The sequence below is a fragment of the Pinus tabuliformis genome, chromosome 8, assembly GCF_031772625.1.
Source record: "Pinus tabuliformis cultivar Carrire ecotype Pingquan chromosome 8, CPIR1, whole genome shotgun sequence".
NCBI classification, from domain to species: Eukaryota; Viridiplantae; Streptophyta; class Pinopsida; order Pinales; family Pinaceae; genus Pinus; species Pinus tabuliformis.
In genome coordinates, this window is record NC_142294.1 from 244,497,783 (window position 1) to 244,522,842 (window position 25,060).

Genomic DNA, 25,060 nt, shown 5'->3' on the forward strand with positions numbered 1-25,060 from the left:
GACCCTTGTTTGGTTTAAGACCATTCTCTTTAGGATACTACTTCTTAGGATTCTTTGAATTTGGTTGTTGTTGGGCAGCTAAGGCTTTCTTAAAAGAGTTTTCAAGGTTAAGAAGACTAAGATGTAAGAGTTTTTCTTGTTCTCTTATTAAAGAATGACAAAAGGCATCAAAAGAGGGGGACTTGTAGTCTTTTCCTTGAGAAATGAAGGCTTCTCTAGTAGAATGGAGGGTGGAAACAAACACAGAGTAGGCTGGTCCCAACTTAGTAAGAATGGAATAGATAAGGCTACCATCTTCTTTCTTAACCTTAACACCATCCAAGAGAATTCTAAGGGTCTTGAACTTGGACAAAATGTCTTCAACGGAAGAAAAATTATTGGGGTCCAACGTAAGCAACTCATTTTCGATTTGATAGGCTCTAATTTCATTTTTAATTCCAAAAACTTTAGTAAGATGTTTCATTGCTTCATTAGGGGTATCAAGTTCTATGATATGGAATCTAAGGTCTGGAGAAATAGACATCCCTATCAACCCATGTGCTTGATCTTGCCTATTTTCCCATTGGGCTACTTTATATTCATCTTTAGGTTTATTTTCTTAGCCTGAGGCTATTCTGTAAAGACCATTACTTCTAAGTAAATCGACAATGTAGGACCACCATTGGAAGTAGTTGGTGTTGTCGAGAATAACTTGGCATGGAATTTCCATTTTAACATAAACTGAAGTTGTAGATGATGAAACTAAGTGTTCCAATAGAAAGATCTCGAAAAATTAGGCTGATTAAAAAAAATGGCTCTGAAAACGGCTTCTAGATGAAGAAGTTATGGCTTTTTGAAGAAAATTTATTGAAGATGCCGACGAAGTGCGTGAATGTGTGGAAGTGAATGATAATGTTATATTTAAAAAAAATTCCCCCCTCTTTCCAAACTTAATATAATTAGCTCACTTTTAAAAAAATATTTTATGTGACCCACTTTTATAAATAAGTGAAAGTCACTTTTACAATGGTACTTTATGAGCTACTCACTAAATTGTAACTTAAATAAAAGATAAAGAGACTTTAGAATTATAAGTGACTCAATTTTTATAATGGGTGAGAACACTGTTACATAAAATAACTTTAAAACATAAGTTACATGTTCTTTTTGAGAAAGTAACTCAACAAAAAGAAAGACTTGAACCCAAGACCTCTATTTTGATAAAGTAACTTTGGACCAAGTGAGCTAGTTTAAAAGGTTAGTAATTTTTGGAAAAGAGGAAGGGTGTTTTTTTTTAGTCACTAAAGCTTTGGGAAGCATGCTTACTTGAAAAAACTCTTTTTTCCTAAAAAATAAAAAATCACACAACCCAACACGGACATACAAAAAGAAAATATTTGTGGCTTGAAGTTAGCTTTTGCCAAAAACTATATATTTTTCTCAATGTTTCTGATTTTCTGAGATCACACTAAGGCGCAATGGAAAAGAGCATACGCATGAGAAAAATTCTTCCTTTGTATTTCTGATTTTCCTAGATCACACAGAGTCACGGGGAAAACATCATACACAGAAATGAAAGGTATAGATTTGGTAATAAAAAAATAGAGAGCTAAATAAACCGAAATAAACAGAGAGATGAATAACTAAAACTGCAAATAAAGATTGTATACTTCCATATCTTAAAAATGACGTAGCTAGGGCTACCAGAAACCTTTTCGTGTGAAACGAAAGGGGTTCCTCACTAGGACAGATGCTCCTAAAACAATATAGTAGTCCTATCAGCCCAAAAGAAGCCAGAAATAGTAGGAAATGACAGTTGGATGCAGTTGTACCGGCTTCGTATTTGGATCACCAACGGATGCGACCCTCAAATAGCTCTAATACCATGTAGGAATTTACAGGGTGAGTTCCTCAAATAGAACACCAAAGGACACCACTCAAAAATAGATCATAGATCAATACACCAATATTCTTGATGTGGTTAAAACCCTCAAAGAGGGAAACAGTCCACGACCTGAGCCAACGCAGCCACTTTAGGTAATTTATTAATAAAAGAAAGAAAATTTACATAAGCTTCTCTCATGAATGGTTACACTACAAATGACCCTCCATGCTCTTTAAATAGAGATCATGGACCAATCGAGTGCTAAGCCATGGATCAAGTGTCGATAATACCGAGGAGAAAATGAACCGTCAAATCACTTCATGTCTAGAACATATTGTGACTGTCAGATTGTAAGTTACAAATGTACATAGTAAAGAAACACACATTACCTAACTCTACACTAGACCAAGTTATACTTAACTATTTCCTATGTGTCGGAATATCCTAACACAATCTTCCTCACATATTCATTTGTATTGATATGTTAATGCATGTGCCTATAACTTTATCACAGATTCATTTGTATCAACATTGTTAATTCATGTGCTTGTATGGGTCATTGAAATTATATTTTTGAAATTTGCACTCCATGAATCATAGCACTCAGCCTCTCGTCTATCCATTATATCTACCTATAACTCAAACAAGTATAGAAATTCTTAATGCCTCAAGCTCTATGTGTTAAGTGTAGAATTCTTGAAGTTTTAAGCTCTATGTGATGAGTTTCTCTTTCTCCTTATCCTCTCTCATTTTCTCTACAAAATATTATTAAACTGTAAGTCCTTGAACTACTTGGCCTCCACTATTTTGTGCATATATTTTTGTGAACTGTACATGTGAAGAAGTACCAAAAATTCATGTCTTACTCCTTTAGATGAATGAACCAACCCATTCTCCTTTATATATACATATAGAATATATGTGAGGTCTCCATTTTACTGAGAATCATTTGAGACACTCAAAATCTAGATGTGCCCAGGCACTAGTCTTGTAAGCAATCCAAGCCTATCTCTGGGAGCTACAACACCCCCTTTGTGGCTCTTCACCTAGCCTCATGACCCTTCAACTACTACATGATTGTTACATTCTACTATCGACACTTGGTCTTTCACTTTTACAAGATGTTACATTACAATCTGCAGATGTACCCATGTGAGTCAAAATAGGCTTGAGAAATCCATGTAAGACATCAATAAGACTCAGAAAACTATGGGAAGACTAACTCTTCAACATCCTCGTGATGATCAATAGTGGTGAACTGATGCCAAACTTTGTAATCCGTGATGGCGTCCATGTACTCTATGGTGACATCCTACTAAAAGCGAACTCTTGCCTCTATTGCATCTGGGTACACTGATTTGGCTCCTTTGTCCAACTCATCTAATAACATGAACATCATAGTCTTGAGTGTAGCCGAACTAGCAACATATTGATGCATAGTGTCTATGTTGTTCTCCAAGTCCGTGCTGGTGGCTATGTGCATCAACACATCAAAGTACATGTCCAATTCCAGTTAGACTTGGTTCTTTGTCTTCGACTAGTTGAGTGTGTCAATGGATGGGATTGCATGCTTGCATACAATGACATCCATGCTACTGAAAACTTGTGCATGTGAAGCCTGAAAACTGGTGATGAGCTGTGGGAGTTCCAGATTTGACTCTAGTTGTGTTCTTCAACTCTACCGCCTTTGGCTTCATCATCTTAGGCAAGTGCAATGAGGCTCCCTTATACCTCATTTTCTATGTATGCATGTGGTCGACAACAGTGTGAAATTTGACAAGATGTGTGCTCTCTTAGCACAACACTGCTACCAACCGTTGAGATGGAAAACTAGCTTGTGCACAGTGCCAAATATAGAAGACAACATCTACATGACTACTTCAAGAGATGATAGTTCATCTAGTATCACTCTCCTTAACTCTGCTCAGGTAGATGACATAATTTGTTCTCCTCCCTAATTTGCCGCTTGTAATTCCTTCTCCATTCGCTCGTCCTCTATTACCAAGAATTGAACACTCGATCTGGTGGCTTCAGCATATGCTTTGGTAGCATTGGTGAATGTTGTTGGATTCTTGTGCACATCGGATATAATCGCTCGTTCTTCGAGTTTCATGGGAGATGTGTGGACATGCAGGGTAGGCACTTTGCGTGACCGCACAACTTTGTGTTGCGACTCATTGAAAGATATCTTGTGCATATCCACTTCCGAATTGCCTTCAAGGATCTCTGTGTCTCCTTGATCACTTGGGACTTGCTCTGATTCTGGATCAGGCAAAGCCAGTGGGGTGACCTCTCGGTTATGAGGCATGAGGTCAATATCATGTTCGAACTCTAGTTGCACCACATCTGTATCCATATGATATAGCATTTTTTCAATCTCTTGAGCTAAGTCATGCTCCTTCGACTACTCAACCTGTCTACTCTGTGCTAGCTACTCAGATGAGTCTATAACCTGTATGGGCACAATTTCATCAATCTGAGCATGTTGCACCTCATGTTGTGTCTATCCCTACTACACTTCCTTCTCTCTTCTTCACAACTCCTGTTCTTCCCAAAGTTTTTGCTTCAACCCTTGCAACTCCTTTTCTATTCTCTCCATCTTTCATTTCACTCTTTGCCTTTACATGATCCTCTTGTCACGTTGTTGCCTCTTAGCCTCAATCTCCAAAGCTGCTTTCATCACGAGTGGATCTGCTTTGAACTTGTGGGTTTTTTCTACCTCTACATTGTCAACAACCTTTCTCTTTCCTTTGTCACATGTAGGTTTGCTACCCTCTGTTGCTACTGATGATGCTACTCTCTGAGATGTTGCTTCCCTATACTTTTTTAACCACTCTACAGCTATGTCGACCCATTCATTGAGCCTAGATAAGTGATAACAATATCTCCATGAGTCGTCCTCAGGCCAATGACATGCCCCGTGGATCCAAGGAAATTGCACTCTCACATAGTGGTCCTTCACCAAGCTATGTGGGTCATACAGATTGAAAATCCTGGTGTTGAAATTGAATCTTTTGAACTCCTCCATCTCGGCATCATCATGCTTGATATTATGTATCTTTTACAACCCAATCCGCAAAGGAAGAGTGGGTCAAGGTTCATTGTTCTTCCTGTGCAGTCTCGCTGACAACCCTATTGAGATGTGATATGATAGCTCTTGCATGACAAGCTTATCCATGGAAAACTTCAGTAAAACATGCGGAGGCTTCTCTACATTGTATATCCATATGAAGGTGTCAAGGGGTGAGGCATCCCAATATTCTATGTTGATCAATGCCTCCATCGCTACTTGTGACATGCAAGGTGGATCTTGCTCAAATATCATCTTGTACACTGGGGTGAGAAAGTGGTCTAACAATTGCGTGATAACTCGACAGAAGCTGTATTCAGAGAACAATCTGTAATAAGTGTGCACGAAGGTTTTCGAAAGTTTCCATGCCCAACTCATGCTTATGAACTGCTAATGGGCACAGATTGCATCCAGAATGTAAGCAGACATGTATATCTTCGCTTGTTGACCCTTGGGAGGATGTCAGGCTTCCGCTACATGTTCCTTCAATCTAAGAGCCAACATGTTGGACTAGTTTCATGGCCTTCCTTCACTGTCCAATTGGTCCAAGGCAATCACCCAGCTCTGCAGGAAGGTTTATGTGCTCTCTTGGCCGTATAAGTGGCATGAAAAGATGACCAAGTACTAATATGCCTTCCATAGTATCTTCATCTTGTAAACTAGGTTGGGTGTTGTCCTGAACCTTTTTGGCTCTTTCACCCAACTCTTCAAGATATATCTGGAGTTTGCGCTATTGCTGGGTTTGTTGAAGGGTTTCTCCATTGTAATCACTGGCTATGATAAGTGATAAATCTACTGAAAGTCCTTCACCCTAAAGGTAGAAATCTCGGTCCCATTGACACTGTTGAATGTCATTGTCTCAGGGTTAGTGTGCGAGACAATCCAATGTATCATGTCCATGCATGGAAATGCGGGATACCTACATGTAATCTGGTACAAGCCAGACTTGTGGATGTTGACATAAACCATGCAATCTTCCAGATATTCCTCAAATGTCCTTGAGAATGTGTCATTGATGTCCTGCCATTTTATATTGATGTCCCTGTCTATGAACAACTTGGTGTCTTTGTAAATGGGAAAGCTCATAGACACTTGTTCAACTGCATCTCCAGTTGCACTTCCAACGGTGTCCTTTGACCTTGCTCTCTTGGAGGCCATTGTACCTATATTATTGAGAGACGGATGAACACCTGCTATACCTAGATACATAGTGACACTCATGGAAAGAAATCTATCAGTTGAAAACCAAAAAAAAATTGAGGACTGACATGCAACACACCTGGGTGATTGATAGTAAAGATTGCACAATTTTCATCAGGAGGCTGGGAAACTGATAGCCAAAATTGCGCAAGGCACATTTCAAGTTTTCAAGAGGTTGTATGACTATTGGAACTGCGCAATGCACAGTCCAGCTTGGTCTGCTAAGGACTGAAACTACACAATGCATAGTTTTAGTCAACAAGGGCATGCAAGCCCAAGGACTGCATTGGGAAATATTTTGGGTCAGCAGGGCACTACCTTTGAGAATTGCACAGTTCAAGCCTTGAGGTCAATGCTTGGCTAGGTTTTCTCAATTTTTGGGAGGAAGGTAGAGCCTTCACTCTCGAAAATGCACATTTATGTCTGGGCAAAGGCAAGGTCTAGGCTGAGGCATCCTAGACCTGCCGATGGGTGACTTAAAACATGAGAAGCTTTGAATGCATGGTGAAGCTAAGTGTAAACAAGAGTGAATGATCATGTATGCAAACAGTGGGTGAAAGATTCAGAAAAAGGGAAATCAAGAATGTGTGTGAAGCGAGTCGCCACAACGGCAACCATAAGTGCAGAAACAGTTTCATGCATGTGATAGTAGTGAGATGCAATGAAAAACTTGAAACAATGCTTCTACAAGCTAACATGCATTAAAATGACAGCAGGCATTCAAAAAAATTAAGCAAACAACATTCATACATAGTGAAGTACAAAAAGCAATAGAAAATTAGTAAATGACATGAAAAGCAGACTTACTTGGAAAAATTTGAGATGAATGTACTGAAGACTCCTAGATGTGATGTGGGATATCAGAGCTCCAAGATTGATGTGAGAAATGAGCTCTACAGCATTGAATAAATAAGTTCGATAAGGGAGAGGCTTATGATGCTCATGCTACAAATCTAGGAAAAAGCGGCACTTGGAGGGAAGTTTCTAAAACGATCTTTGCATGTAACCTACAACTACTAAAAATAGTTCCCTAAAACATAGGGACGTCTTTTTCTATTTCGAGAAAAGAAGACCATGCATGCGAATCAGGATTTCTCAGTCCCGAAGGGAACTGGTCAACCTGAAGTCACATGTAGCAGTATGCAAGCCTATGAAAGGGATTTGCACAATTTCTGGGCTGAGAAATATTGGTTGTCCCTCAGGCATTGCACAATTTCTGGGGTCAGCAGGTCACTACCCCCCAGAATTGTGCATTTTCTGGGCTGAAGCCCAATGTTGGGCTGGATTGCGCAATTTCCTTAGGGAAGGCTTCTTGGCTAGATTGCACAATTCTGGAGCCCAACAGGATTGCACAATGGAGGGAATGTTGGTTCCCCTCCACAATTGTACAATTTTTTATCAAACATCTCAGCCATAAAATTACCTAAGTCTGAAATGGCAACCTATGGTGGGAGACAAGCAAGTTGACATGCACAGGCTGGCAAGCCACTGAAACTCAGCTAAATCCAATGTACTTAATAGAGCAAGACATGCTGCTAAGGATGGTTGGTAGGGAGGCTCCAAATCGAGGCTAAGGTAAATATTTTGGAGGGTGGTTGTAGCCACTACAACACTAACTTATGCCAAAAGCTATGATCTATGCAATGAATCGACTTCTAAGCTACAACAATTATATGCAAAACAATATAAGTAACGTACACCTTTTTCCAATAAATCATAAACAAGAAATCATCAACATATTTTTTTTGGGCAAAGATTGTAGATTCCTCTAGTCAACCTCGCATGAGGGAGATGAGATAGAGGCAATAGTCATAGGATTTTTGAGGTATTAAATTCTAATAAAATGAAGCAACTAACAAACATCCTAAGCTAAAAAGGAATATCAATACAAAATGGGGACCTAAGCTACTGGGTTTGTGCCCAAACCCAAGATCCTCATCCCTATGAACTAACTCGGTGATGGATCAATAAGAAACTTCTCATTATCATTGTAGAAATGTTAAATATATCACATAACAAGTGAAAAATAGCAGTAACAAGTGCTTGAGCTAAATAGCTTCTTATATGAAAACAAAGTTTGAATCTTGTAGAGCTCTTTGGCATGCTTATTTATACAAAAGCGTAGCTACCAACAACTCCCTAGAAAATAGAGAGGTTTGTATCCCAAAACTCGAGAAAGGTGGATCTAGATTTTCCTTGTTTTAGGGTCCTATAATTTATATGATCTCAAGGTAATTAAATATTGTATCTCAAGGATCTTATATTGTAAATACTTGTCAATTTGCCAATGATTTCCAAATAAAAGAAAAAATAAAATAAAAAATGAAAAGAGGGTATAAATAAGGAAAATGAGAAAAAAACAAGAATATTTAAAAAAGAAGAAAAGATTGAACCCCACCAAAAGAAAGAAAAATAAAAAAGGAATAATATTGAAAGTGTCGCAAGTCTAAATTCCACTACTCATAGATAGTTTTGCTTCATCACTGAAAAATAAAGATTGTGTGCAGCATGTTCAAAATGCCAAAAAATCTAGCTACTTGTTTGATCATACAGTGTAATCATGGTTAAATTTGTTTAAATTTCTATAAATTAGGTTAGAGAATAAAGATTTGCCCAATAGTTTAATCTGTGTAAATCAGTAGTTAGGTATAAAATGACATTGATTCAATTGTTCAATCTAAATCAACAGGAGAAATAAGGGATAGAATTTAGACCTTTTTTTAGTTTGTATAAAAGAAAATAAGGTGGGTTTTCTAGTCTAAGTGCACCCTATAGAAAAAATAAAATGTTAGTTTAGTTATGGCTAGGTAAATTAGAAGGTTTGAAAAATATGTCCCGATGTCATTTTTATCCTAAGTTTTAATGATATGGTAAAAAGACAAACAAAAGCACAAGGATAAAGTGTTTCTACATATATTTCATATTGTTTCTTTATCCTAAGTCAAAAAAGGCAAATGCAAAAGAACGTATGGACAAATTTGGTTTGTCGTTTATGGTTAATTAATGGTGCGGTTAGAACTTTCGGATACTCTCCCGCTCATCATCCACGATCCTCATCCGCATTCAGTCCCCCCTCTCCATCCTGCCTTTACTACCGAGGCGGGTCTGAAAATTTGTTTTCCCTGTTGGATCCCTTCCCTTACGTGGAAACTTCTCCCGAATTTCCACCCCCTCGGGGAAAAACCACATACCACTCGCTACCCCCTCTAAAACCGCCTATCTTTCCCCACTTTACCGCATCCCCAATACAACTCCTCTGCCTCTCACCTCCTGCCACATCACCTAACAGTTAGCCAATTAAATGCACTCTCGACAAAAGAACTGTCCCACATTAATTCACAATTTGTGGATTACCGTTCAGGCTTAACGGTCCCACACCATTTTCAACAGAACTTTCACAGCACTGTTTAAAATCTATTGAAACCATCTCTCTCCTTCCTTTTCACTACTTATCCTTTGTAAATAAATAGATCTTATACAATGACCATTCCCAGAGCATCTCGTGCACAAACCAACACAAATACTGACATTTCCCTCTCTCCTTCCCTTGACAGTTCATTACCCAAATAATTTTCTAGTAAGGTCTTGTGTCAAATTCTTTTTTCTTTCACTAATACAGTCATGCCTCTGAAAAGAACAACCCAAGATAAGCCTGCTAATCCATTAATCCCTCCCTCTATAGATTTATATCACATACCTTTAGCTAATAGGGATTATAGGATTAGTAAAACTAAATGTGACTGTGATTTTCTTGAATTATATTGTTGGTTAGAAGAAAAGCATGCAAATAAAACTGATGAAATTGGGCTCTGGGAGTCCAGTCTTCCCCATTACATCTTCCCCTTGACATTCCAAGCCCTTGAGTTTACCAGAAAGTGTTAGGCATACTATGTGACTGCTCAAAGAGTTATCATGGCCCCATCAAGTGACATTCTCTTCAGTATAATTTCCCATTCCATAGACCAAATAATATTGGCTCCCTCTGTGGAAAATAGTACTCCTTTCTCCTTAAAATCCCTCACCTAGATTTATCAAAAGCTAGATTTTGCTACCAGAGCTAAAATATTTGAGATCTTCTTGCCTGCAAATGCCCAGTTACCTAAGATGAATCCTCCATATCCTTCCTCCATCTTCCGTGCTCAAGCCAAACAAATTATATCCATGATTTCCTATATTTTAGGTTATTACTCTAATAAGTGGATAGATGAGCCCATTTCAGGATTCCTTTCCATATTTTCCACAGACAACAAGCCTTCCATTGTGTTCAATTTCAGACAATTCTTGGTTGACAACATTCATGGGCAGTTTATAAATTTTCCTACATAGCAGGTGTGTAATTAAACCTCTATTTTAATTTATATCTCCCTTTAATACCAGGTAGATAAGTTCAGTTTTACAATGCAGAAACTTGATGATGCAGGAAATTAGCTGCCAATGATATTTTGGACATCATTGGTCATGAAAGAAAAAATGGGGTTGACAGAAAAAGCTACAGAAACCATTATGCAGGGAAGGGAGAAGCTTGGAGAAATGCCCACACAAGCCTCCAACATTATCAAATTCCTGAATTCTAAGTCAAAATACGAGCTTGAAGAATTAGGAATCAGTGACATAATTGCCACTATTTTAGAGGTGAAGAAAGTTTTGACTAAGAGGAATCTTATTGATCAGTTGGAATAAATATGTGAAACATTGGAGCTGGTAGTAAATAGGTTTACCAAAAGAATTGAAGCATTGATCCAGAAAGTACTACACAACATTTATGTAATAAATGATAAATTGATCACTTAGGAAGACTATGTCCTGAAGATGAAAGAAATGGCCAGAAGAAGCATCAAATTCAGTGGGATTAAGGGCAGTATGAGAACAAAGGCATTTTTGGAAGCCATGTCAAATGATTTCTACATACAGAATGAGGTAAAACCCATTTTTACAATGAAACCAACTTTTTCCAAGTACATAGAGGCAAACAAAATTACTAGAGGGTAATAAAATTGACCATACTAGATGAAAAGAGATGGGAAGAAATAATCGATTTACTAGATTAAAAAGGTAATTCGGGAGAAGTAAGATAGTGGCTAGCCCATCAGCTAGCACGACAGTCAGTTCAGCAATGCAACACAGTTTCAGGTTGACTCAACAACCAATTCCATCAAAACAGAGCCACCCTTCCTTCCAGGTGTATACATGGCCTATTTTTACACCAGAGATAAATCATATTGTTTGTAATGCTAATAATACACTGTCCGTTTGACAACGATTTTGTAAAAAAAAATGTAATTATCAATATAAATACTTCACTATTTGAAGTACTAAGGGATGATTTCTGAATGTAATTTCCTCTGCATATTGTAAATTTTCAAAGTGTTGGAGCATCAATAATACAAGGACCTTTCATAGGATTCATGTGGCGTAACAAATGGTGATGTGTTCCTTCTCTTTATTTGTTTAAAAATTGTGTTTCTTTCTCTATTATTCTGAATATCTGAATACTTAACAAAAACTGTGATAAATAGGATTTGTTACTCAGAGCACCCTATTTTGGTTGTTGTTAATTTTAATGTTTTCCACTAAAGTCAAATCAAAGAATTCTTAACGGCTCCTTGATTTCTACTGAAACCTTACACTTCTACTATTTCACAATCCATTTAAATTTATGAAAAGATCCAAATTTTGCAACCTATCTTGCCCTGTGAGAAATCCTCTAAAAATTGATGTAAAATCTAGTTTAATTTATAGACTCCATAGGCCAATGGAATTATGACATTTTAATCAACCAAACAATCAAATCAAAACAACAATACATTCATAAATAGCCTAAAATTTACATAAAACATAGCTAAATTTTACAGAGAGATCCATCTCTGAAGCTGATAGGGCTAGATCCTAGCTTCCAAAGTGATTTTGATGTTGTCCTATGTGTTTACTACCTTAACCTCAAAAATAAAGAATGACAACATAGTGGCAAGTGTTGTAGCTTCCATTGTTATTTAAGTCTTATTTTTAGTTTTATCACAAAATGAAAGAAAAATAAAAAAAATGAAAAATGAAAAATCAAACCATTGTCTAAAGATCATGCAGGTTCAAGAGGTGCGATCAAGCGATAGCTTGATGAGTTTGATGAGGTGTGTTGTAGGGAAGAAATGAGCACGAAGATCAATTAAATCTCAAACCCCGCAGTTGACCGTGACATTAGCATGGTTGACCACAATGTGTGGCATGAAATTACTATGGGGGTTCAACCTCAATGAAGCTCCCGTATATTCTTTACCCCCGCAAAGTTTAAAAGAAATAAAGTGTTTTGTTTGATTGACGAGACAACTTTTGAATGTGAACCCGCGAGAAGATATGGGCCATCCGATCAATAGGCCACAGATCTGACGAAAATTGGGTGGGTAACTAATCGGATGCAATGGCATATGAATTACAGTTTAATTCGTTGAATTCCGGGCCAATCTCAGCCATCCATTGAAAGACATGGGATCCAACGGATATCGGGTGGAAAGGTAATTGGATTTTATCACTAAAATCGGACCCGGTAGATCATTAATTGGCAGTTTATATTTCCTATCATGTCTATATGGGAGTCAAAGGGGCATTGAAAAAGCAGACTCGATAAGGTTTATTTCAAACAAGTTTAAAGTCTCATGAGTTCCGAAGGATCGAACCATTTATTGAATGAGTGATCAGATGGTTCACGTACAGCTAAGGCGGACTCGACAAGTTTATGAACCAGATTGTTAATCCTTTTCAGTTCCGTGGTAAACTATGCTCCACGTAAATTAGTTGATTCCATTGTTTAAGAAAAATAATCAAAATTAGAGGGAGATGATCAAAAATTCAAAGTGTCAGTGATTGGTTGGGTTTCCTTATGTTTTGGCCAATCAAAACACTCCCGATACATATGTGGGCCCAAGTCCACACACGAGGTTTTGTCAGATACATTTTATTATGATTAAAATAGTTTAATCGTTATTAAAGCATCTACATAGAAACTTCATCAAAAACCAAGCAACAAATTTGAAAGGAAACAATCATCATCATTTTTCAAAATTCTGTTACTTCTTGTTATTTTATTTACGAGGTGTCTTTTATCCTCTATGTAATATTCTGTAATAACTCTCACTTTAGACAATTAGGAGAATATTTAAGTAGTTTCACAGTTTTGGTGATCACCAACTGTCTTATAATGTAGAAAAAGAGAAAAATTTACAGAGAATGGGATCGAACTTTGGAGAACCTAGATACTAGGCCACTGTATTCCTGATACAACTGTTGATTAATGAAAGAATCAAAAGTTTTCCACACATTGTTGGGTATGATTTTGTGACTTCTCTTCTATGTGTCATCATATCTTTTCTTCCTTTAAGTATGGTAATGAAGTTGCGAGTCTTTATTTTCTTATGTAAATGAAGTTAAAATCCCTTAAAAGAGTGCTCCTATACTTGAAGTTCTAACCTCTACAATTCTTCTAAGTTATAGATAGTAGTTCCTGTGTAAGACGACATATTATCTTTAACTTCTCCAAGTGTCATAGATAGTAGATTATGTGTAAAATAGAATATTGTCTCTGAATTCTTCAAGCTTTCCTCATTTATCATTTATGTTCAGCAATCAAATGGCATTCTAATATTTTCATGTCACCTAAGTATTGAGGGTAAAAGACCAAGTCTCACAGGTCCTTCATTTGAGAACACAACATACAATTAAATGACAAACAAGTGACAATCATTGTAATCATTAATGTCTCAAGCATAATTTCTACACAGCTAGGAAATTGGTTTCTTAAGGTTCAACATTAATTGGCACCACTGCCGGGGAGAGAAGACAAGAACACTTTTCCCTAGTTTTTCAATATTTTCCTATGGTTGTTTAGTGAGGAGGAAATATTTGGTTGTTTTGAACAAAAGCAATAACTCTGGCTCCAAAATGTGACTCCACAAGAACAAGAACCATAGCCTACAAAACAATTGAATAAGAACACTTTTCCCTGGGTTTATTAAGTTTGAAGTTGATTCTAGAGGGTGACAAGTTTCAACAGTTGGTTGTACATTCACACCTATGATCTTCACTTTGGAGTTTTATTTTCTGGGATTTAATGGCTATCCTTGCATTCTTAGCCAATAAATTTAGCCCACTATATTTTTCTGGGATCACTGGCTATCCTCATCATATGCCTACATTTCATGAGTGGAATGAGTATCTTCCAAGATTCAGTGGAAATGAATATGAAGATCCGGTTCAGCACCTGCAAGAGTTTCATGAATGTATGGAGCAGCAGAGTATCATTCATGAAGATGTGAAGATGAAGTTGTTTTGTTTTCTTTGGACCAAGAAGCTAGTGTTTGGTATAGGTCTATGCCTCATTCAATCATTTCATCTTTGAAATATTTCCATTTAGTGTTTAATTCTTTTTGTAGGACTTCTTATTCACACAAGTTTCTTTTTTAAGGTTGTTGTAAATATTATGATTCTAAAGAAATTTTAAAAGCTCATGATAATCCTGCTGAAGAAACTAATGATTATGTTGATAATATATCAAGCATTCAGAGAGGTTATAGCCAAATTAATTATGGGAAAATCTCTGAAAGCAAAGAACTATCATTTTCTCAAAATGATTCAGAAAAGTTAAAAAAAAAAAATTCTTCAATAACCTCACAAGCAGAGAATTGGTTGACCCTGTTCCAAGCAAATCAAGGGAGCATTCAAATGGAGAAAAGTTCAAACATGCATTAGGAATTTCAGCCCAGTAGTTGAGAAGAGGGAGAAATAATTAAGTTGCAAATAAATCCCCAGAGATCCTATTTTGTTAAATTTTATGGTCCTCCTATTTATAACAAAAATGGTTCAGATGAGGAATAGGATGAAGGTCTTCGAGTTCATCAATTGGGTGTTGGACATAGAGAAGAAAATGAGCAAGTGAGAAATGTCAAACAACAATATGTTGAGTCATTTATTATAGAAAAAGAGGCTATCTTATGTAAAAAGAAAGCTGATAAAGAGATTGTATATCATTGCATTGAAGAACACAATGGTGCCCATGGATCAGAGGTAAACAATCTATTTGAAGTTAGCCATATGTCATATAGTGATGTGAAAATTTTTCTTTTATTTCCTAAGGGCATAATTACAAATTATTTTCAATCAAAGCTCAAAGACAAAAAGTGGAGACATAAAAGTTACATAGACCATTTTCTTAAATATGTTGTTGATTGTTCTATTGAGCATATTATCCCAATAGAAGGTTTATTCAACCAAGAACCTTCATACATAGAGACTTTCTTTTTTGGAGCTGATCAGGACCATATTTTTCCTTATACTTTTGAAGATCCTGTGGTAGATTATGTGGAGAAATTTATTAGCAGCCTACACATACCATTTCGTGGATATATTCCTAATTTTTGTTGTGAGCTACCCTGATGCATAGTTTATTTTCTGTTCAAGATGAATTGTATTTTCAAAATTCAATGGCAGAATGGTTCTAGATCAGGCACTCAAATTCTAACCTGGTACCATTAGAAGATTGACTTCACCTGATTGAGATCAGTCATGTACATAGGTAGGAACCTTTACATAAATAAGCTCAGGTGTTGAGCATTTGGTTTCTAGTTGCAGTTCTTTATTTTAATTTTAGCTGATAAATAAGGGTGACTGTCCTAGTTGGAAACCAGTTTGTAGAGATTTCAGATTTCGAGAATGTTAGGTTTAAGTCTTTCAAATTTTAGGGTTTTTAGAATTTTGGACTCCATGCCCAACTAAGGCTACTGATCTACGATTCTCAACACTTTGCTATCAAATCACAAGCATCCTATCATGGTAGATACCAGAGTGGATTCAGTGTACAAATGCCATAGAATTGAATTGGTTATGCAATATATGACTCCATGCCCGAGGTGAAGGCACTGATCTGTGGTTCTTAGTGCTTCTGTGGTAAATCACTATCCCCAGGTCGAGCTAGATGTTGTAGCTTCCATTATTATTTAAGTCTTATTTTTAGTTTTATCACAAAATGAAAGAAAAAAGAAAAAATGAAAAATCAAACCATTGTCTAAAGGTCATGCAGGTTCAAGAGGCGTGATAAAGCGATAACTTGATTAGTTTGATGAGGTGTGTTGCAAGGAAGAAATGAGCACAAAGATTAATTAAATCTCAACCCCCATAGTTAACTGTGACGATAGCATGGTTGACCACAATGTGTGGCCTAAAATTACTGTGAGGGTTCAACCTCAATGAAGCTCCCATATATTCTTTACCCTTGCAAAGTTTAAATGAAATAAAGTTTTTTGTTTGATTGATGGGACAGATTTTGAATGTGAACCCATAAGAATATATGGTACGTCCGATCAACAAGCCACAGATCCGATGAAAATCAGGTGGGAAACTAATCAGATGCAATGGCATATGAAATACAGTTTAGTTCACTAAAGTCCAAGCCAATCTCATCCATCCATCGAAAGAGACTGGATCCGATGGATATTGGGTGGAAAAGTAATCAAATTTTATTGCTAAAATCGGACCCGATAGATGATTAATTGGTAGCTTATATTTCCTATCGGGTTTGTATGGGAGTCAAAGGAGCATTGAAAAAGCAAACTTGATAAGGTTTAGTTCAAACAAGTTTAAATTCTTGTGAGTTCTGAAGGATCAGACCATTTATTGAATGAGTGATTGGACGGTTCACGTACAGCTAAGTCAGACTCGACAAGGTTTATGAACCAAATTGTTAATCCTTTTCAGTTCCGTGGTAAACTATGTTCTGCGTAAATTAGCCGATTCTGTTGTTTAAGCAAAATAATCAAAATTAGAGGGAGATGATCAAAACTTCAAAGGGTCGGTGATTGGTCAATTTTCCTTGTGTTTTGGCCAATCAAAACACTCCTAATACATATGTGGGCCCAGGTCCACACATGGGGTTTTGTCAAATATAGTTTTTTATGATTAAATTAGTTTAATCATTATTAAAGCATCTACAAAGAAACTTCATCAATAGCCAAGCAACAAATCTGAAAGTGAACAATCATCATCATTTTTCTAAATTCGGTTACTTCTTGTTATTTTATTTATGAGGTGTCTTTTTTCCTCTATGTAATATTTTGTAATAACTCTCACTTTAGACACTTAGGAGAATAGTTAAGTAGTTTGACAGTTTTGGTGATCACCAGTTGTCTTATAATGTATAAAAAGAGAAAAATTTACAGAGAAGGGGTTCGAACTTTGGAGAACCTGGATACTAGGCCACTGTATTCCTTATACAACTGTTGATTAATGAAAGAATCAGAAGTTTTCCACACATTTTTGGGTATGATTTTGTGACTTCTCTACTATGTGTCATCATATGTTTTCTTCCTTTAAGTATGGTAATGAAGTTGTAGGTCTTTATTTTCTTATGTAAATGAAGTTAAAATCCCTTAAAAGATCACTCCTATACTTGAAGTTATTACCTCTGCAATTCTTCTAAGTTACAAATAGTAGTTTCTATGTAAGACAACGTATTATCTTTAACTTCTCCAAGTGTCACAGATAGTAGATTCTATGTAAAATAGCATATTGTCTCTGACTTCTTCAAGCTTTCCTCATTTATCATTTATATTCAGCAATCAAATGGAATTCTAATATTTTCATGTCACTTAAGTATTGAGGGTTAAAAACCAAGTCTCTCAGGTCCTTCATTTGAGAACACAACATACAATTAAATGAAAAACAAGTGACAATCATTGTAATCATTAATGTCTTAATCACAATTTCAACACATCCAAGAAATTGGTTTCTTAAGGTACAACAATGACAATACTAGGGACAAGAACTCTTTAGATTGAAAAGTCACTATTTCCTAGTATCTAATCAATATTTCTATAACTTGAAACTTATATATCATTATGGAATACATGATCCGAGGTTGTTATTTTGTATATATTTTAGTGTGTCGCTAATTTTGATTTTTAGTTGTGTGATGATTTTTAATAGACCTGGCTCCCAAAAGAATTTTCACTAGAGCTCACCCTAATCCCAACCCTATTGAATTTGTAGATAATCTAGAGAAATTGGCGATAAAGAAAAGTCTTATATAAATTCAGGGTAGTAATAGTCCTTTGTCTAGATTCGATTCTCTTCCTAAGAATAGTCCTTTGTAAATGTCCAACTCTCTTCCTGAGAAATTTGAAACTATTCAGGATATAGATTTTGATTTTCCTTTCCAACATAGTTTGTTTAGATCAAAATCTAATACTTTTGTCAATTAGTCTGTCATTGATAAATCCCTACTGCAACCATACATACCCCAAACCTAGCTTCTTGAAATAGATATTGACCTAGAATCTGTTAGGATATTCCGACACATAGGATATAGTTAAGTTCAACTTGGTCTAGTGTAGAGTTAGGTATAGAGTTAGGTAAAGTGTGTTTCTTTACCGTTGTCCATTTTGTAACTTACAATCCGACGGTCACGATATGTAGTGATCCGACGGTTCATTCTCTCCTCGGTATTACCGACACTTGATCCGTGGCTTGACACCCGATTGGTCCATGAGTTCTATTTAAAGCGCATGGAGGGTCATTGTTCGGGTAATCTGTGCATGAGAGAAGCTTATGTAAATTTTCATTCTTTGATTAATAAATTGCCTGTAGTACCCACGTTGGGACAGGCCGTGGACTGTTTCCCTCTTTGAGGGTTTTAACCACGTCAAAAATACTGGTGTATTGATCTGTGATCTAGTTGTGAGCGGTGTCCTTTTGGTATTCTTTCTGAGGAACTTACCCTGTAAATTCCTACATGGTATCAGAGCTATTTGAGGGCCGCGTCTGTTGGTGATCCAAATCTGAAGCCGGTAGAACTGCATGCGGCTGTCGTTTCCTAGATCTGCTATTTCTGACTGCTTTCGGGCCGAGAGGACTACTCTGTTGTGTTCGGAGCATCTGTTCCAGTGAGGAAGCCCTTTCGTTTCACGCGAAAAGGTTTCCGGTAGCCCTAGCTGCGTCATTTTTCAGATTGGGAGGTATACAGTGTTTTTTGCAGTTTACTGTTATTTTCTCTCTGCTTATTTCGGTTTTGGTTTATTTAGCCTTTTTTTTAACCGGATCTATACCTTTCATTTCTGCGTATGCTCTTTGCCCTGCGACTCTGTGCGATCTGGGCAAATCAGAAACAGAAAGGAAGGATTTTTCTCATACGTATGCTCTTTTCCCTGCACCTTAGTGTGATCTCGGAAAATCAGAAACATTGAGAAAAATATTTAGTTTTTCGGCTAAAGCTAACTTTGAGATTTTTTTTAAATTTCTAGTTTTTTGGCTAAAGCTAACTTCGAGCCGCAAGGTTCGTTTTTCTTTGCATATTCGTGTTGGGTTTTGTGTTTTGTGTTTTGTAGGGAAAAAGAGCTTTCTCAAGGCAAGCACGCAAACCAAGGCCCCCCCCCCCCCCCCCCCTCTCTCTCTCTCTCTCTCTCTCTCAAATTTTTCATATAGATCAATTGGTTCAAAGCTATTTTAAGAGAGTAGAGGTCTTGGGTTTAAGTCTCCATTTTGTGGGGGCGGATTTTTTCATTCCCGCACATTCGCGCACTTTGCCGGCAACGTCAACAATGTTTTTTCAAAAAGCCATAACTTCTTCATCCGGAAGCCTTTTTTAGAACCGTTTTTTTTAAAACCGCCTATTTTTTCGAGATCTATCCATTGGAACACTTACTTTCAGCATCTTCAGCTTCAGGTTTTTTTAAAAAATGGAAAGTCCATGCCAAGTCATTCTTGACAGCACTAACTACTTCCAATGGGTAGCCTACATGGAAGATTTACTTAGAAGTAAAGGTCTCTTCAGAATAGCCACAGACCAATAGAAGAAACCAAAAGATGAAGACAAGGCTGCAAAATGGGAAAATAGACAAGATCAAGCACGTGGTTTGATAGGGATGTCTATTTCTCCTGATCTTAGATTCCACATTGCAGAACTTGAGACTCCTCATGAAGCATTAGAAAAACTCGCTAAAGTTTTTGGGATTAAAAATGAAATTAGAGCCCATCAACTTGAAAATGAGTTACTTACTTTGGATCCTAATAATTTTTTTTGCATTGAAGATTTCTTGTCCAAATTCAAGACCCTTAGATATCTCTTGGAAGGTGTTAAAGTTAAGAAAGAAGATGGTAACCTTATTTATTCCATCCTTACTAAGTTGGGACCAGCCTACTCTGTATTTGTTTCCACTTTCCATTCTACAAGGGAAGCTTTCATTTGTCAAGGAAAAGACTACAAGGCCCCTTCCTTTGACTCCTTTTGTGATTCCTTAATAAGAGAACAAGAAAAACTCTTACACCTTGGTCTTCTTAATCTTGGAAACTCTTCCACGAAAGCGTTAGCCGCCCAGCAGCAACCAAATTCAAAGAATCCTAAGAAGTCATATCCTCAAAAGAATGGTCCTAAACCAACTCAGCCTCAAAATGAAAGATCATTTCAGCAAAATGATAAGACCAATAAAAACAAATGGAAGAAGACTGATAGACATTGTAACTTTTGTAATCGAGATGGCCACTTAGAATCTAAATGCTTTAAGAAGATGGAAGCCTTGGAAGCCGCAATGAAGAAACATAACATCCATGTGGAGCCTACTTCAACTTCAACTTCCGGAATGGCACTTTCTGCATGTCGTTGTCAATCATCTCAGTCTGGTTATGCATTAAATGTATCTTCTTCTTCTTCTCATTCTCATGAGTGGCTCATTGATTCTGGAGCCTCTTATCACATGGCCAAAAACCAAGCCATGTTTTCTTCTTTAAATGATTGTAACACCAAAAATATATATGTTGGTGATGATAGATCTCTTAATGTTGTAGGGACTGGAACTGTTCATCTAGACAATGGTCAGTTTAATGATGTATTATGTGTTCCAACCTTATCCTGCAACCTTCTATCTGTCTATCAGATAACTCATTCAGGTGAAGGTAAAATTGTTGAATTTTCACCTCATGATGTTGTAATCAAGGATCTAAAAGATCCTAAACAGATTCTAGCTACTGGTCTTGCTGATGATTCCACAAGGTTGTATAAGTTTCACAACTTTGGGTCATCAAATCTTCCCTCAGTATTTGTTGCTCATAATGATGAAGTGAGCAAACTTTGGCATGAGCGATTTGGTCACTTAAACTATCGCTCCCTTCAGCATCTATGTAAAGAAAATATGGTGACAGGTCTTCCTATGGTATCTTGCAGAGATGGTGTTTGTTCCGGATGTGTACTCGGAAAACATCATCGGGACAGTTTTGACAAACGTGCCTCTTGGCACGCCTCAGCCCCTTTACAGCTTGTGCACAGTGATTTATGTGGTCCTCTTCCTGTTGCTTCATTCTCTGGCTGCAAGTACTTCTTAACTTTCATTGATGATTTCTCTAGACGCACTTGGGTATACTTCTTAAAACTCAAGAGCGAAGTATTTAACACGTTTTTGGCCTTCAAAGCCTTTGTTGAAAAACAATCTGGACATCAAATTCTTAAGCTAAGAACTGATAATGGTGGAGAATATGTTAAAAACACATTCATCAACTTTTGCACCGAAAATGGAATTCAAATGCAACATACTGTTCCATACACTCCACAACAAAATGGTGTAGCTGAAAGGAAAAATCGCACCTTAAAGGAAATGGCTAATTGTATGCTGCAATCTAAAGGACTCAGTCTTAGTTTTTGGGCCGAAGCAATTAATTGTGCAAATTATATAATCAATCGCACTCCTACTAAGGTTCTAGAGAATATCACTCCAGAAGAAGCTTGGAGTTCCATTAAACCAGATGTAAGTCACTTTCGTGTGTTTGGAAGTGAAGCATGGGCCCATATTCCAGATGAAAAGCATAAAGCTTTAGAACCCAAGAGCGAGAAATGTACTTTTGTTGGATATTCTGAAGATGTAAAAAGTTATAGACTTATTCCATTTAAGTCCAAAAATGTTATCATTAGAGAGATGTAAAATTTAATGAAAATAAATCGGCCTGCGAGCCTAGTCCGGCGGATGTGCCACCTCTTCCTATCTCTTCTACTTTTGAAAACATTTCTTCTTCAGATGATGAAAGCGAGGATGATAATCCTCCCCCACCTTCTCAGGATCCTCAACTTCCAAGATGGGTCCGTGCTACTCGGGATGCAGCAGGTGATCTTGCCGGTGATCCTACAGATCAGCGACGTACACGTTCTCAGTTTGAAAGAGCCTCTTCTTTACTGGCTCAAGCTCCAGTAAATCATGATCCTGACACTTTTGCAGAAGCTTCAGGCCATCCACATTGGGAAGCAGCTATGAATGAAGAATATCATTCATTGATGACAAATGATACATGGGATCTTGTTCCTCTACCAAAGGGATGCAAACTTGTTAGATGTAAATGGGTTTACAGAACCAAGTATGGACCAGATGGGAAAGTTGATAAACATAAAGCTCGTCTCGTTGCTAAGGGCTTTTCACAGGTTGAAGGCATTGACTACACTGAAACCTTCTCCCCTGTTGCCAAAATGAACTCTATCCGCCTTGTTCTTTCCCTTGCTACCTCTTTAAAATGGGAAGTCCATCAGATGGATGTTAAATCTGCCTTCTTGCATGGGGACTTGCAGGAAGAAATCTATATGGAACAACCCATTGGCTTCATACAAACAGACTCCAGCCTTGTTTGTCTCCTTAAGAAATCCCTTTATGGCCTCAAGCAAGCTCCTCGGGCTTGGTATGCCAAAATGGATAGCTTTCTTTTAGAATCTGGCTTTTCTAGGTGTCATTCTGACAATACTGTCTACACCAAGAAAGTGGGCAACTCTCTTATCATCCTTGTTCTTTATGTTGATGATCTTATTCTTACTGGTAGTGATCCCAACCTTATAAACCATGTGAAGTCCAGCCTTAAAAAGAAATTTGAAATGACAGACTTAGGACACTTACACTATTTTCTCGATCTTCAAGTCTTGCAATCCAAGGAGGGTATTTTCCTTTCCCAGTCTAAGTATGCTTGTGATATTCTTCGTCATTTTCACATGGAAGACTGTAAGCCAGCCCCTTCTCCCTTTCAGTCTGGAGTCAAACTTTCAGTCTCTTGTACTTCTCCTGAAGTTGATGCTACCTTATACCGTCAACTTGTAGGAAAAATCTTGTATTTAACCCATACTCGTCCTGATCTTTCCTTTGTTGTTGGCCTTGTTGCTCGTTTTATGCAAAACCCCCGTGAAAGTCATTGGAAAGCAGCTAAAAGAATACTTCGTTATGTTCGAGGTACAGTACAGTTTGGGATTCATTACAGTGCCAAAGCAGCTCCTCTGTTAGTTGGTTTCACTGATTCTGATTGGGCTGGTGACCCTGATGATCGGAAGTCTACTGTCGGTTATGTCTTCACTCTTGGTTCAAGACCTATTACATGGGCTTGTAAGAAACAGGCTACCATTTCTCTTTCATCAGCAGAAGCAGAGTATCGTGGTGCCGTGGAAGCTAGTAAGGAAGCCTTGTGGCTTCGTCAGATCTTATCAGAGTTTGGCTTTGAGCAGCAGCATCCAACCACACTTTGGTGTGATAATCAAAGTGCCATTCAGCTATGCAAAGATCCAGTCCAGCATCAGCACAGCAAACACATTGAACTACACATGCACTTCATCAGAAAGCTCATTCATGACCATGTTCTTGAAGTGCAATATTGTCCAACAGATGATCAGGTTGCAGACATCTTCACAAAGGCTCTCACAGAGGCGAAGTTCACTAAACTTCGATATATGCTTGGAGTTCAGGAAGTTGTCACTAAGGGGGGATAGGCTCTAGTGCCTCCTTCCTTCTCCTATTGTGTCATATTTGTAAATCCTTCAATCCTATCCCAAGTTGTTCTTAAGGGGGGATGTTAGGATATTCCGACACATAGGATATAGTTAAGTTCAACTTGGTCTAGTGTAGAGTTAGGTATAGAGTTAGGTAAAGTGTGTTTCTTTACCGTTGTACATTTTGTAACTTACAATTCGACGGTCACGATATGTAGTGATCCGACAGTTCATTCTCTCCTCGGTATTACCGACACTTGATCCGTGGCTTGACACCCGATTGGTCCATGAGTTCTATTTAAAGCGCATGGAGGGTCATTGTTCGGGTAATCCGTGCATGAGAGAACCTTATGTAAATTTTCATTCTTTGATTAATAAATTGCCTGTAGTACCCACGTTGGGACAGGCCGTGGACTGTTTCCCTCTTTGAGGGTTTTAACCACGTCAAAAATACTGGTGTATTGATCTGTGATCTGGTTGTGAGCGGTGTCCTTTTGGTATTCTTTCTGAGGAACTTACCCTATAAATTCCTACAGAATCCCTACAACAATTTGATAAATTACATGGTCTAGTTTTAGTTTTGGATCAAGCTATTAAAGAAGATTATATTCAACAATCTATTGAATTTTCTTCTTTAACAGTTGTAGCAACCTCTTTATCCACCCAATCTTCCAAATTTTTTCATCTACAACCTCCTAGTCCTATTCAATATTCTATAGTCTCTACTTTTTCATATGTGATATCATAAACTATTATTCCTACTATCCCTATAGGTATCACAACTACACCTACCTCAGGTCCATATTCTAATCAATCTTCCAGACCAGTTATGGCAGGTAGGTATGCACCTTTGGTGTTACCAAACTAGCTAAATGTTATGGCTGGAGATTACCAATCTAAAATTGTGACCTTTGATAACAATGGTTCTCATACTTCTCAGCATCGTGCGGATAGAATGAATGATGTGTTTGACCTTCAAGAAGTAGATGAATCTAATGTAAAAATGAGATTGTTTTCTCAAAGTTTAGGAGGTGATGTCAAAAAATGGCTTAGGAGTTTACTTGAAAAAAGTATAGCTAACCTTGATGCATTCCATTAAACTTTTTTATCTACATGGGAGATCAAGAAAAATCCACTTCAACTCCTAAATGAATATGAAAGACTGAAAAGA

General features: G+C 37.3%; 1 pseudogene; it reads right to left on the reverse strand.

The window, feature by feature from the left end:
• Positions 1-3,818: 3,818 nt before the first annotated feature.
• LOC149235050 (pescadillo homolog pseudogene) overlaps positions 3,819-25,060 on the reverse strand; it is a 79,766-nt pseudogene continuing 58,524 nt past the window's right edge.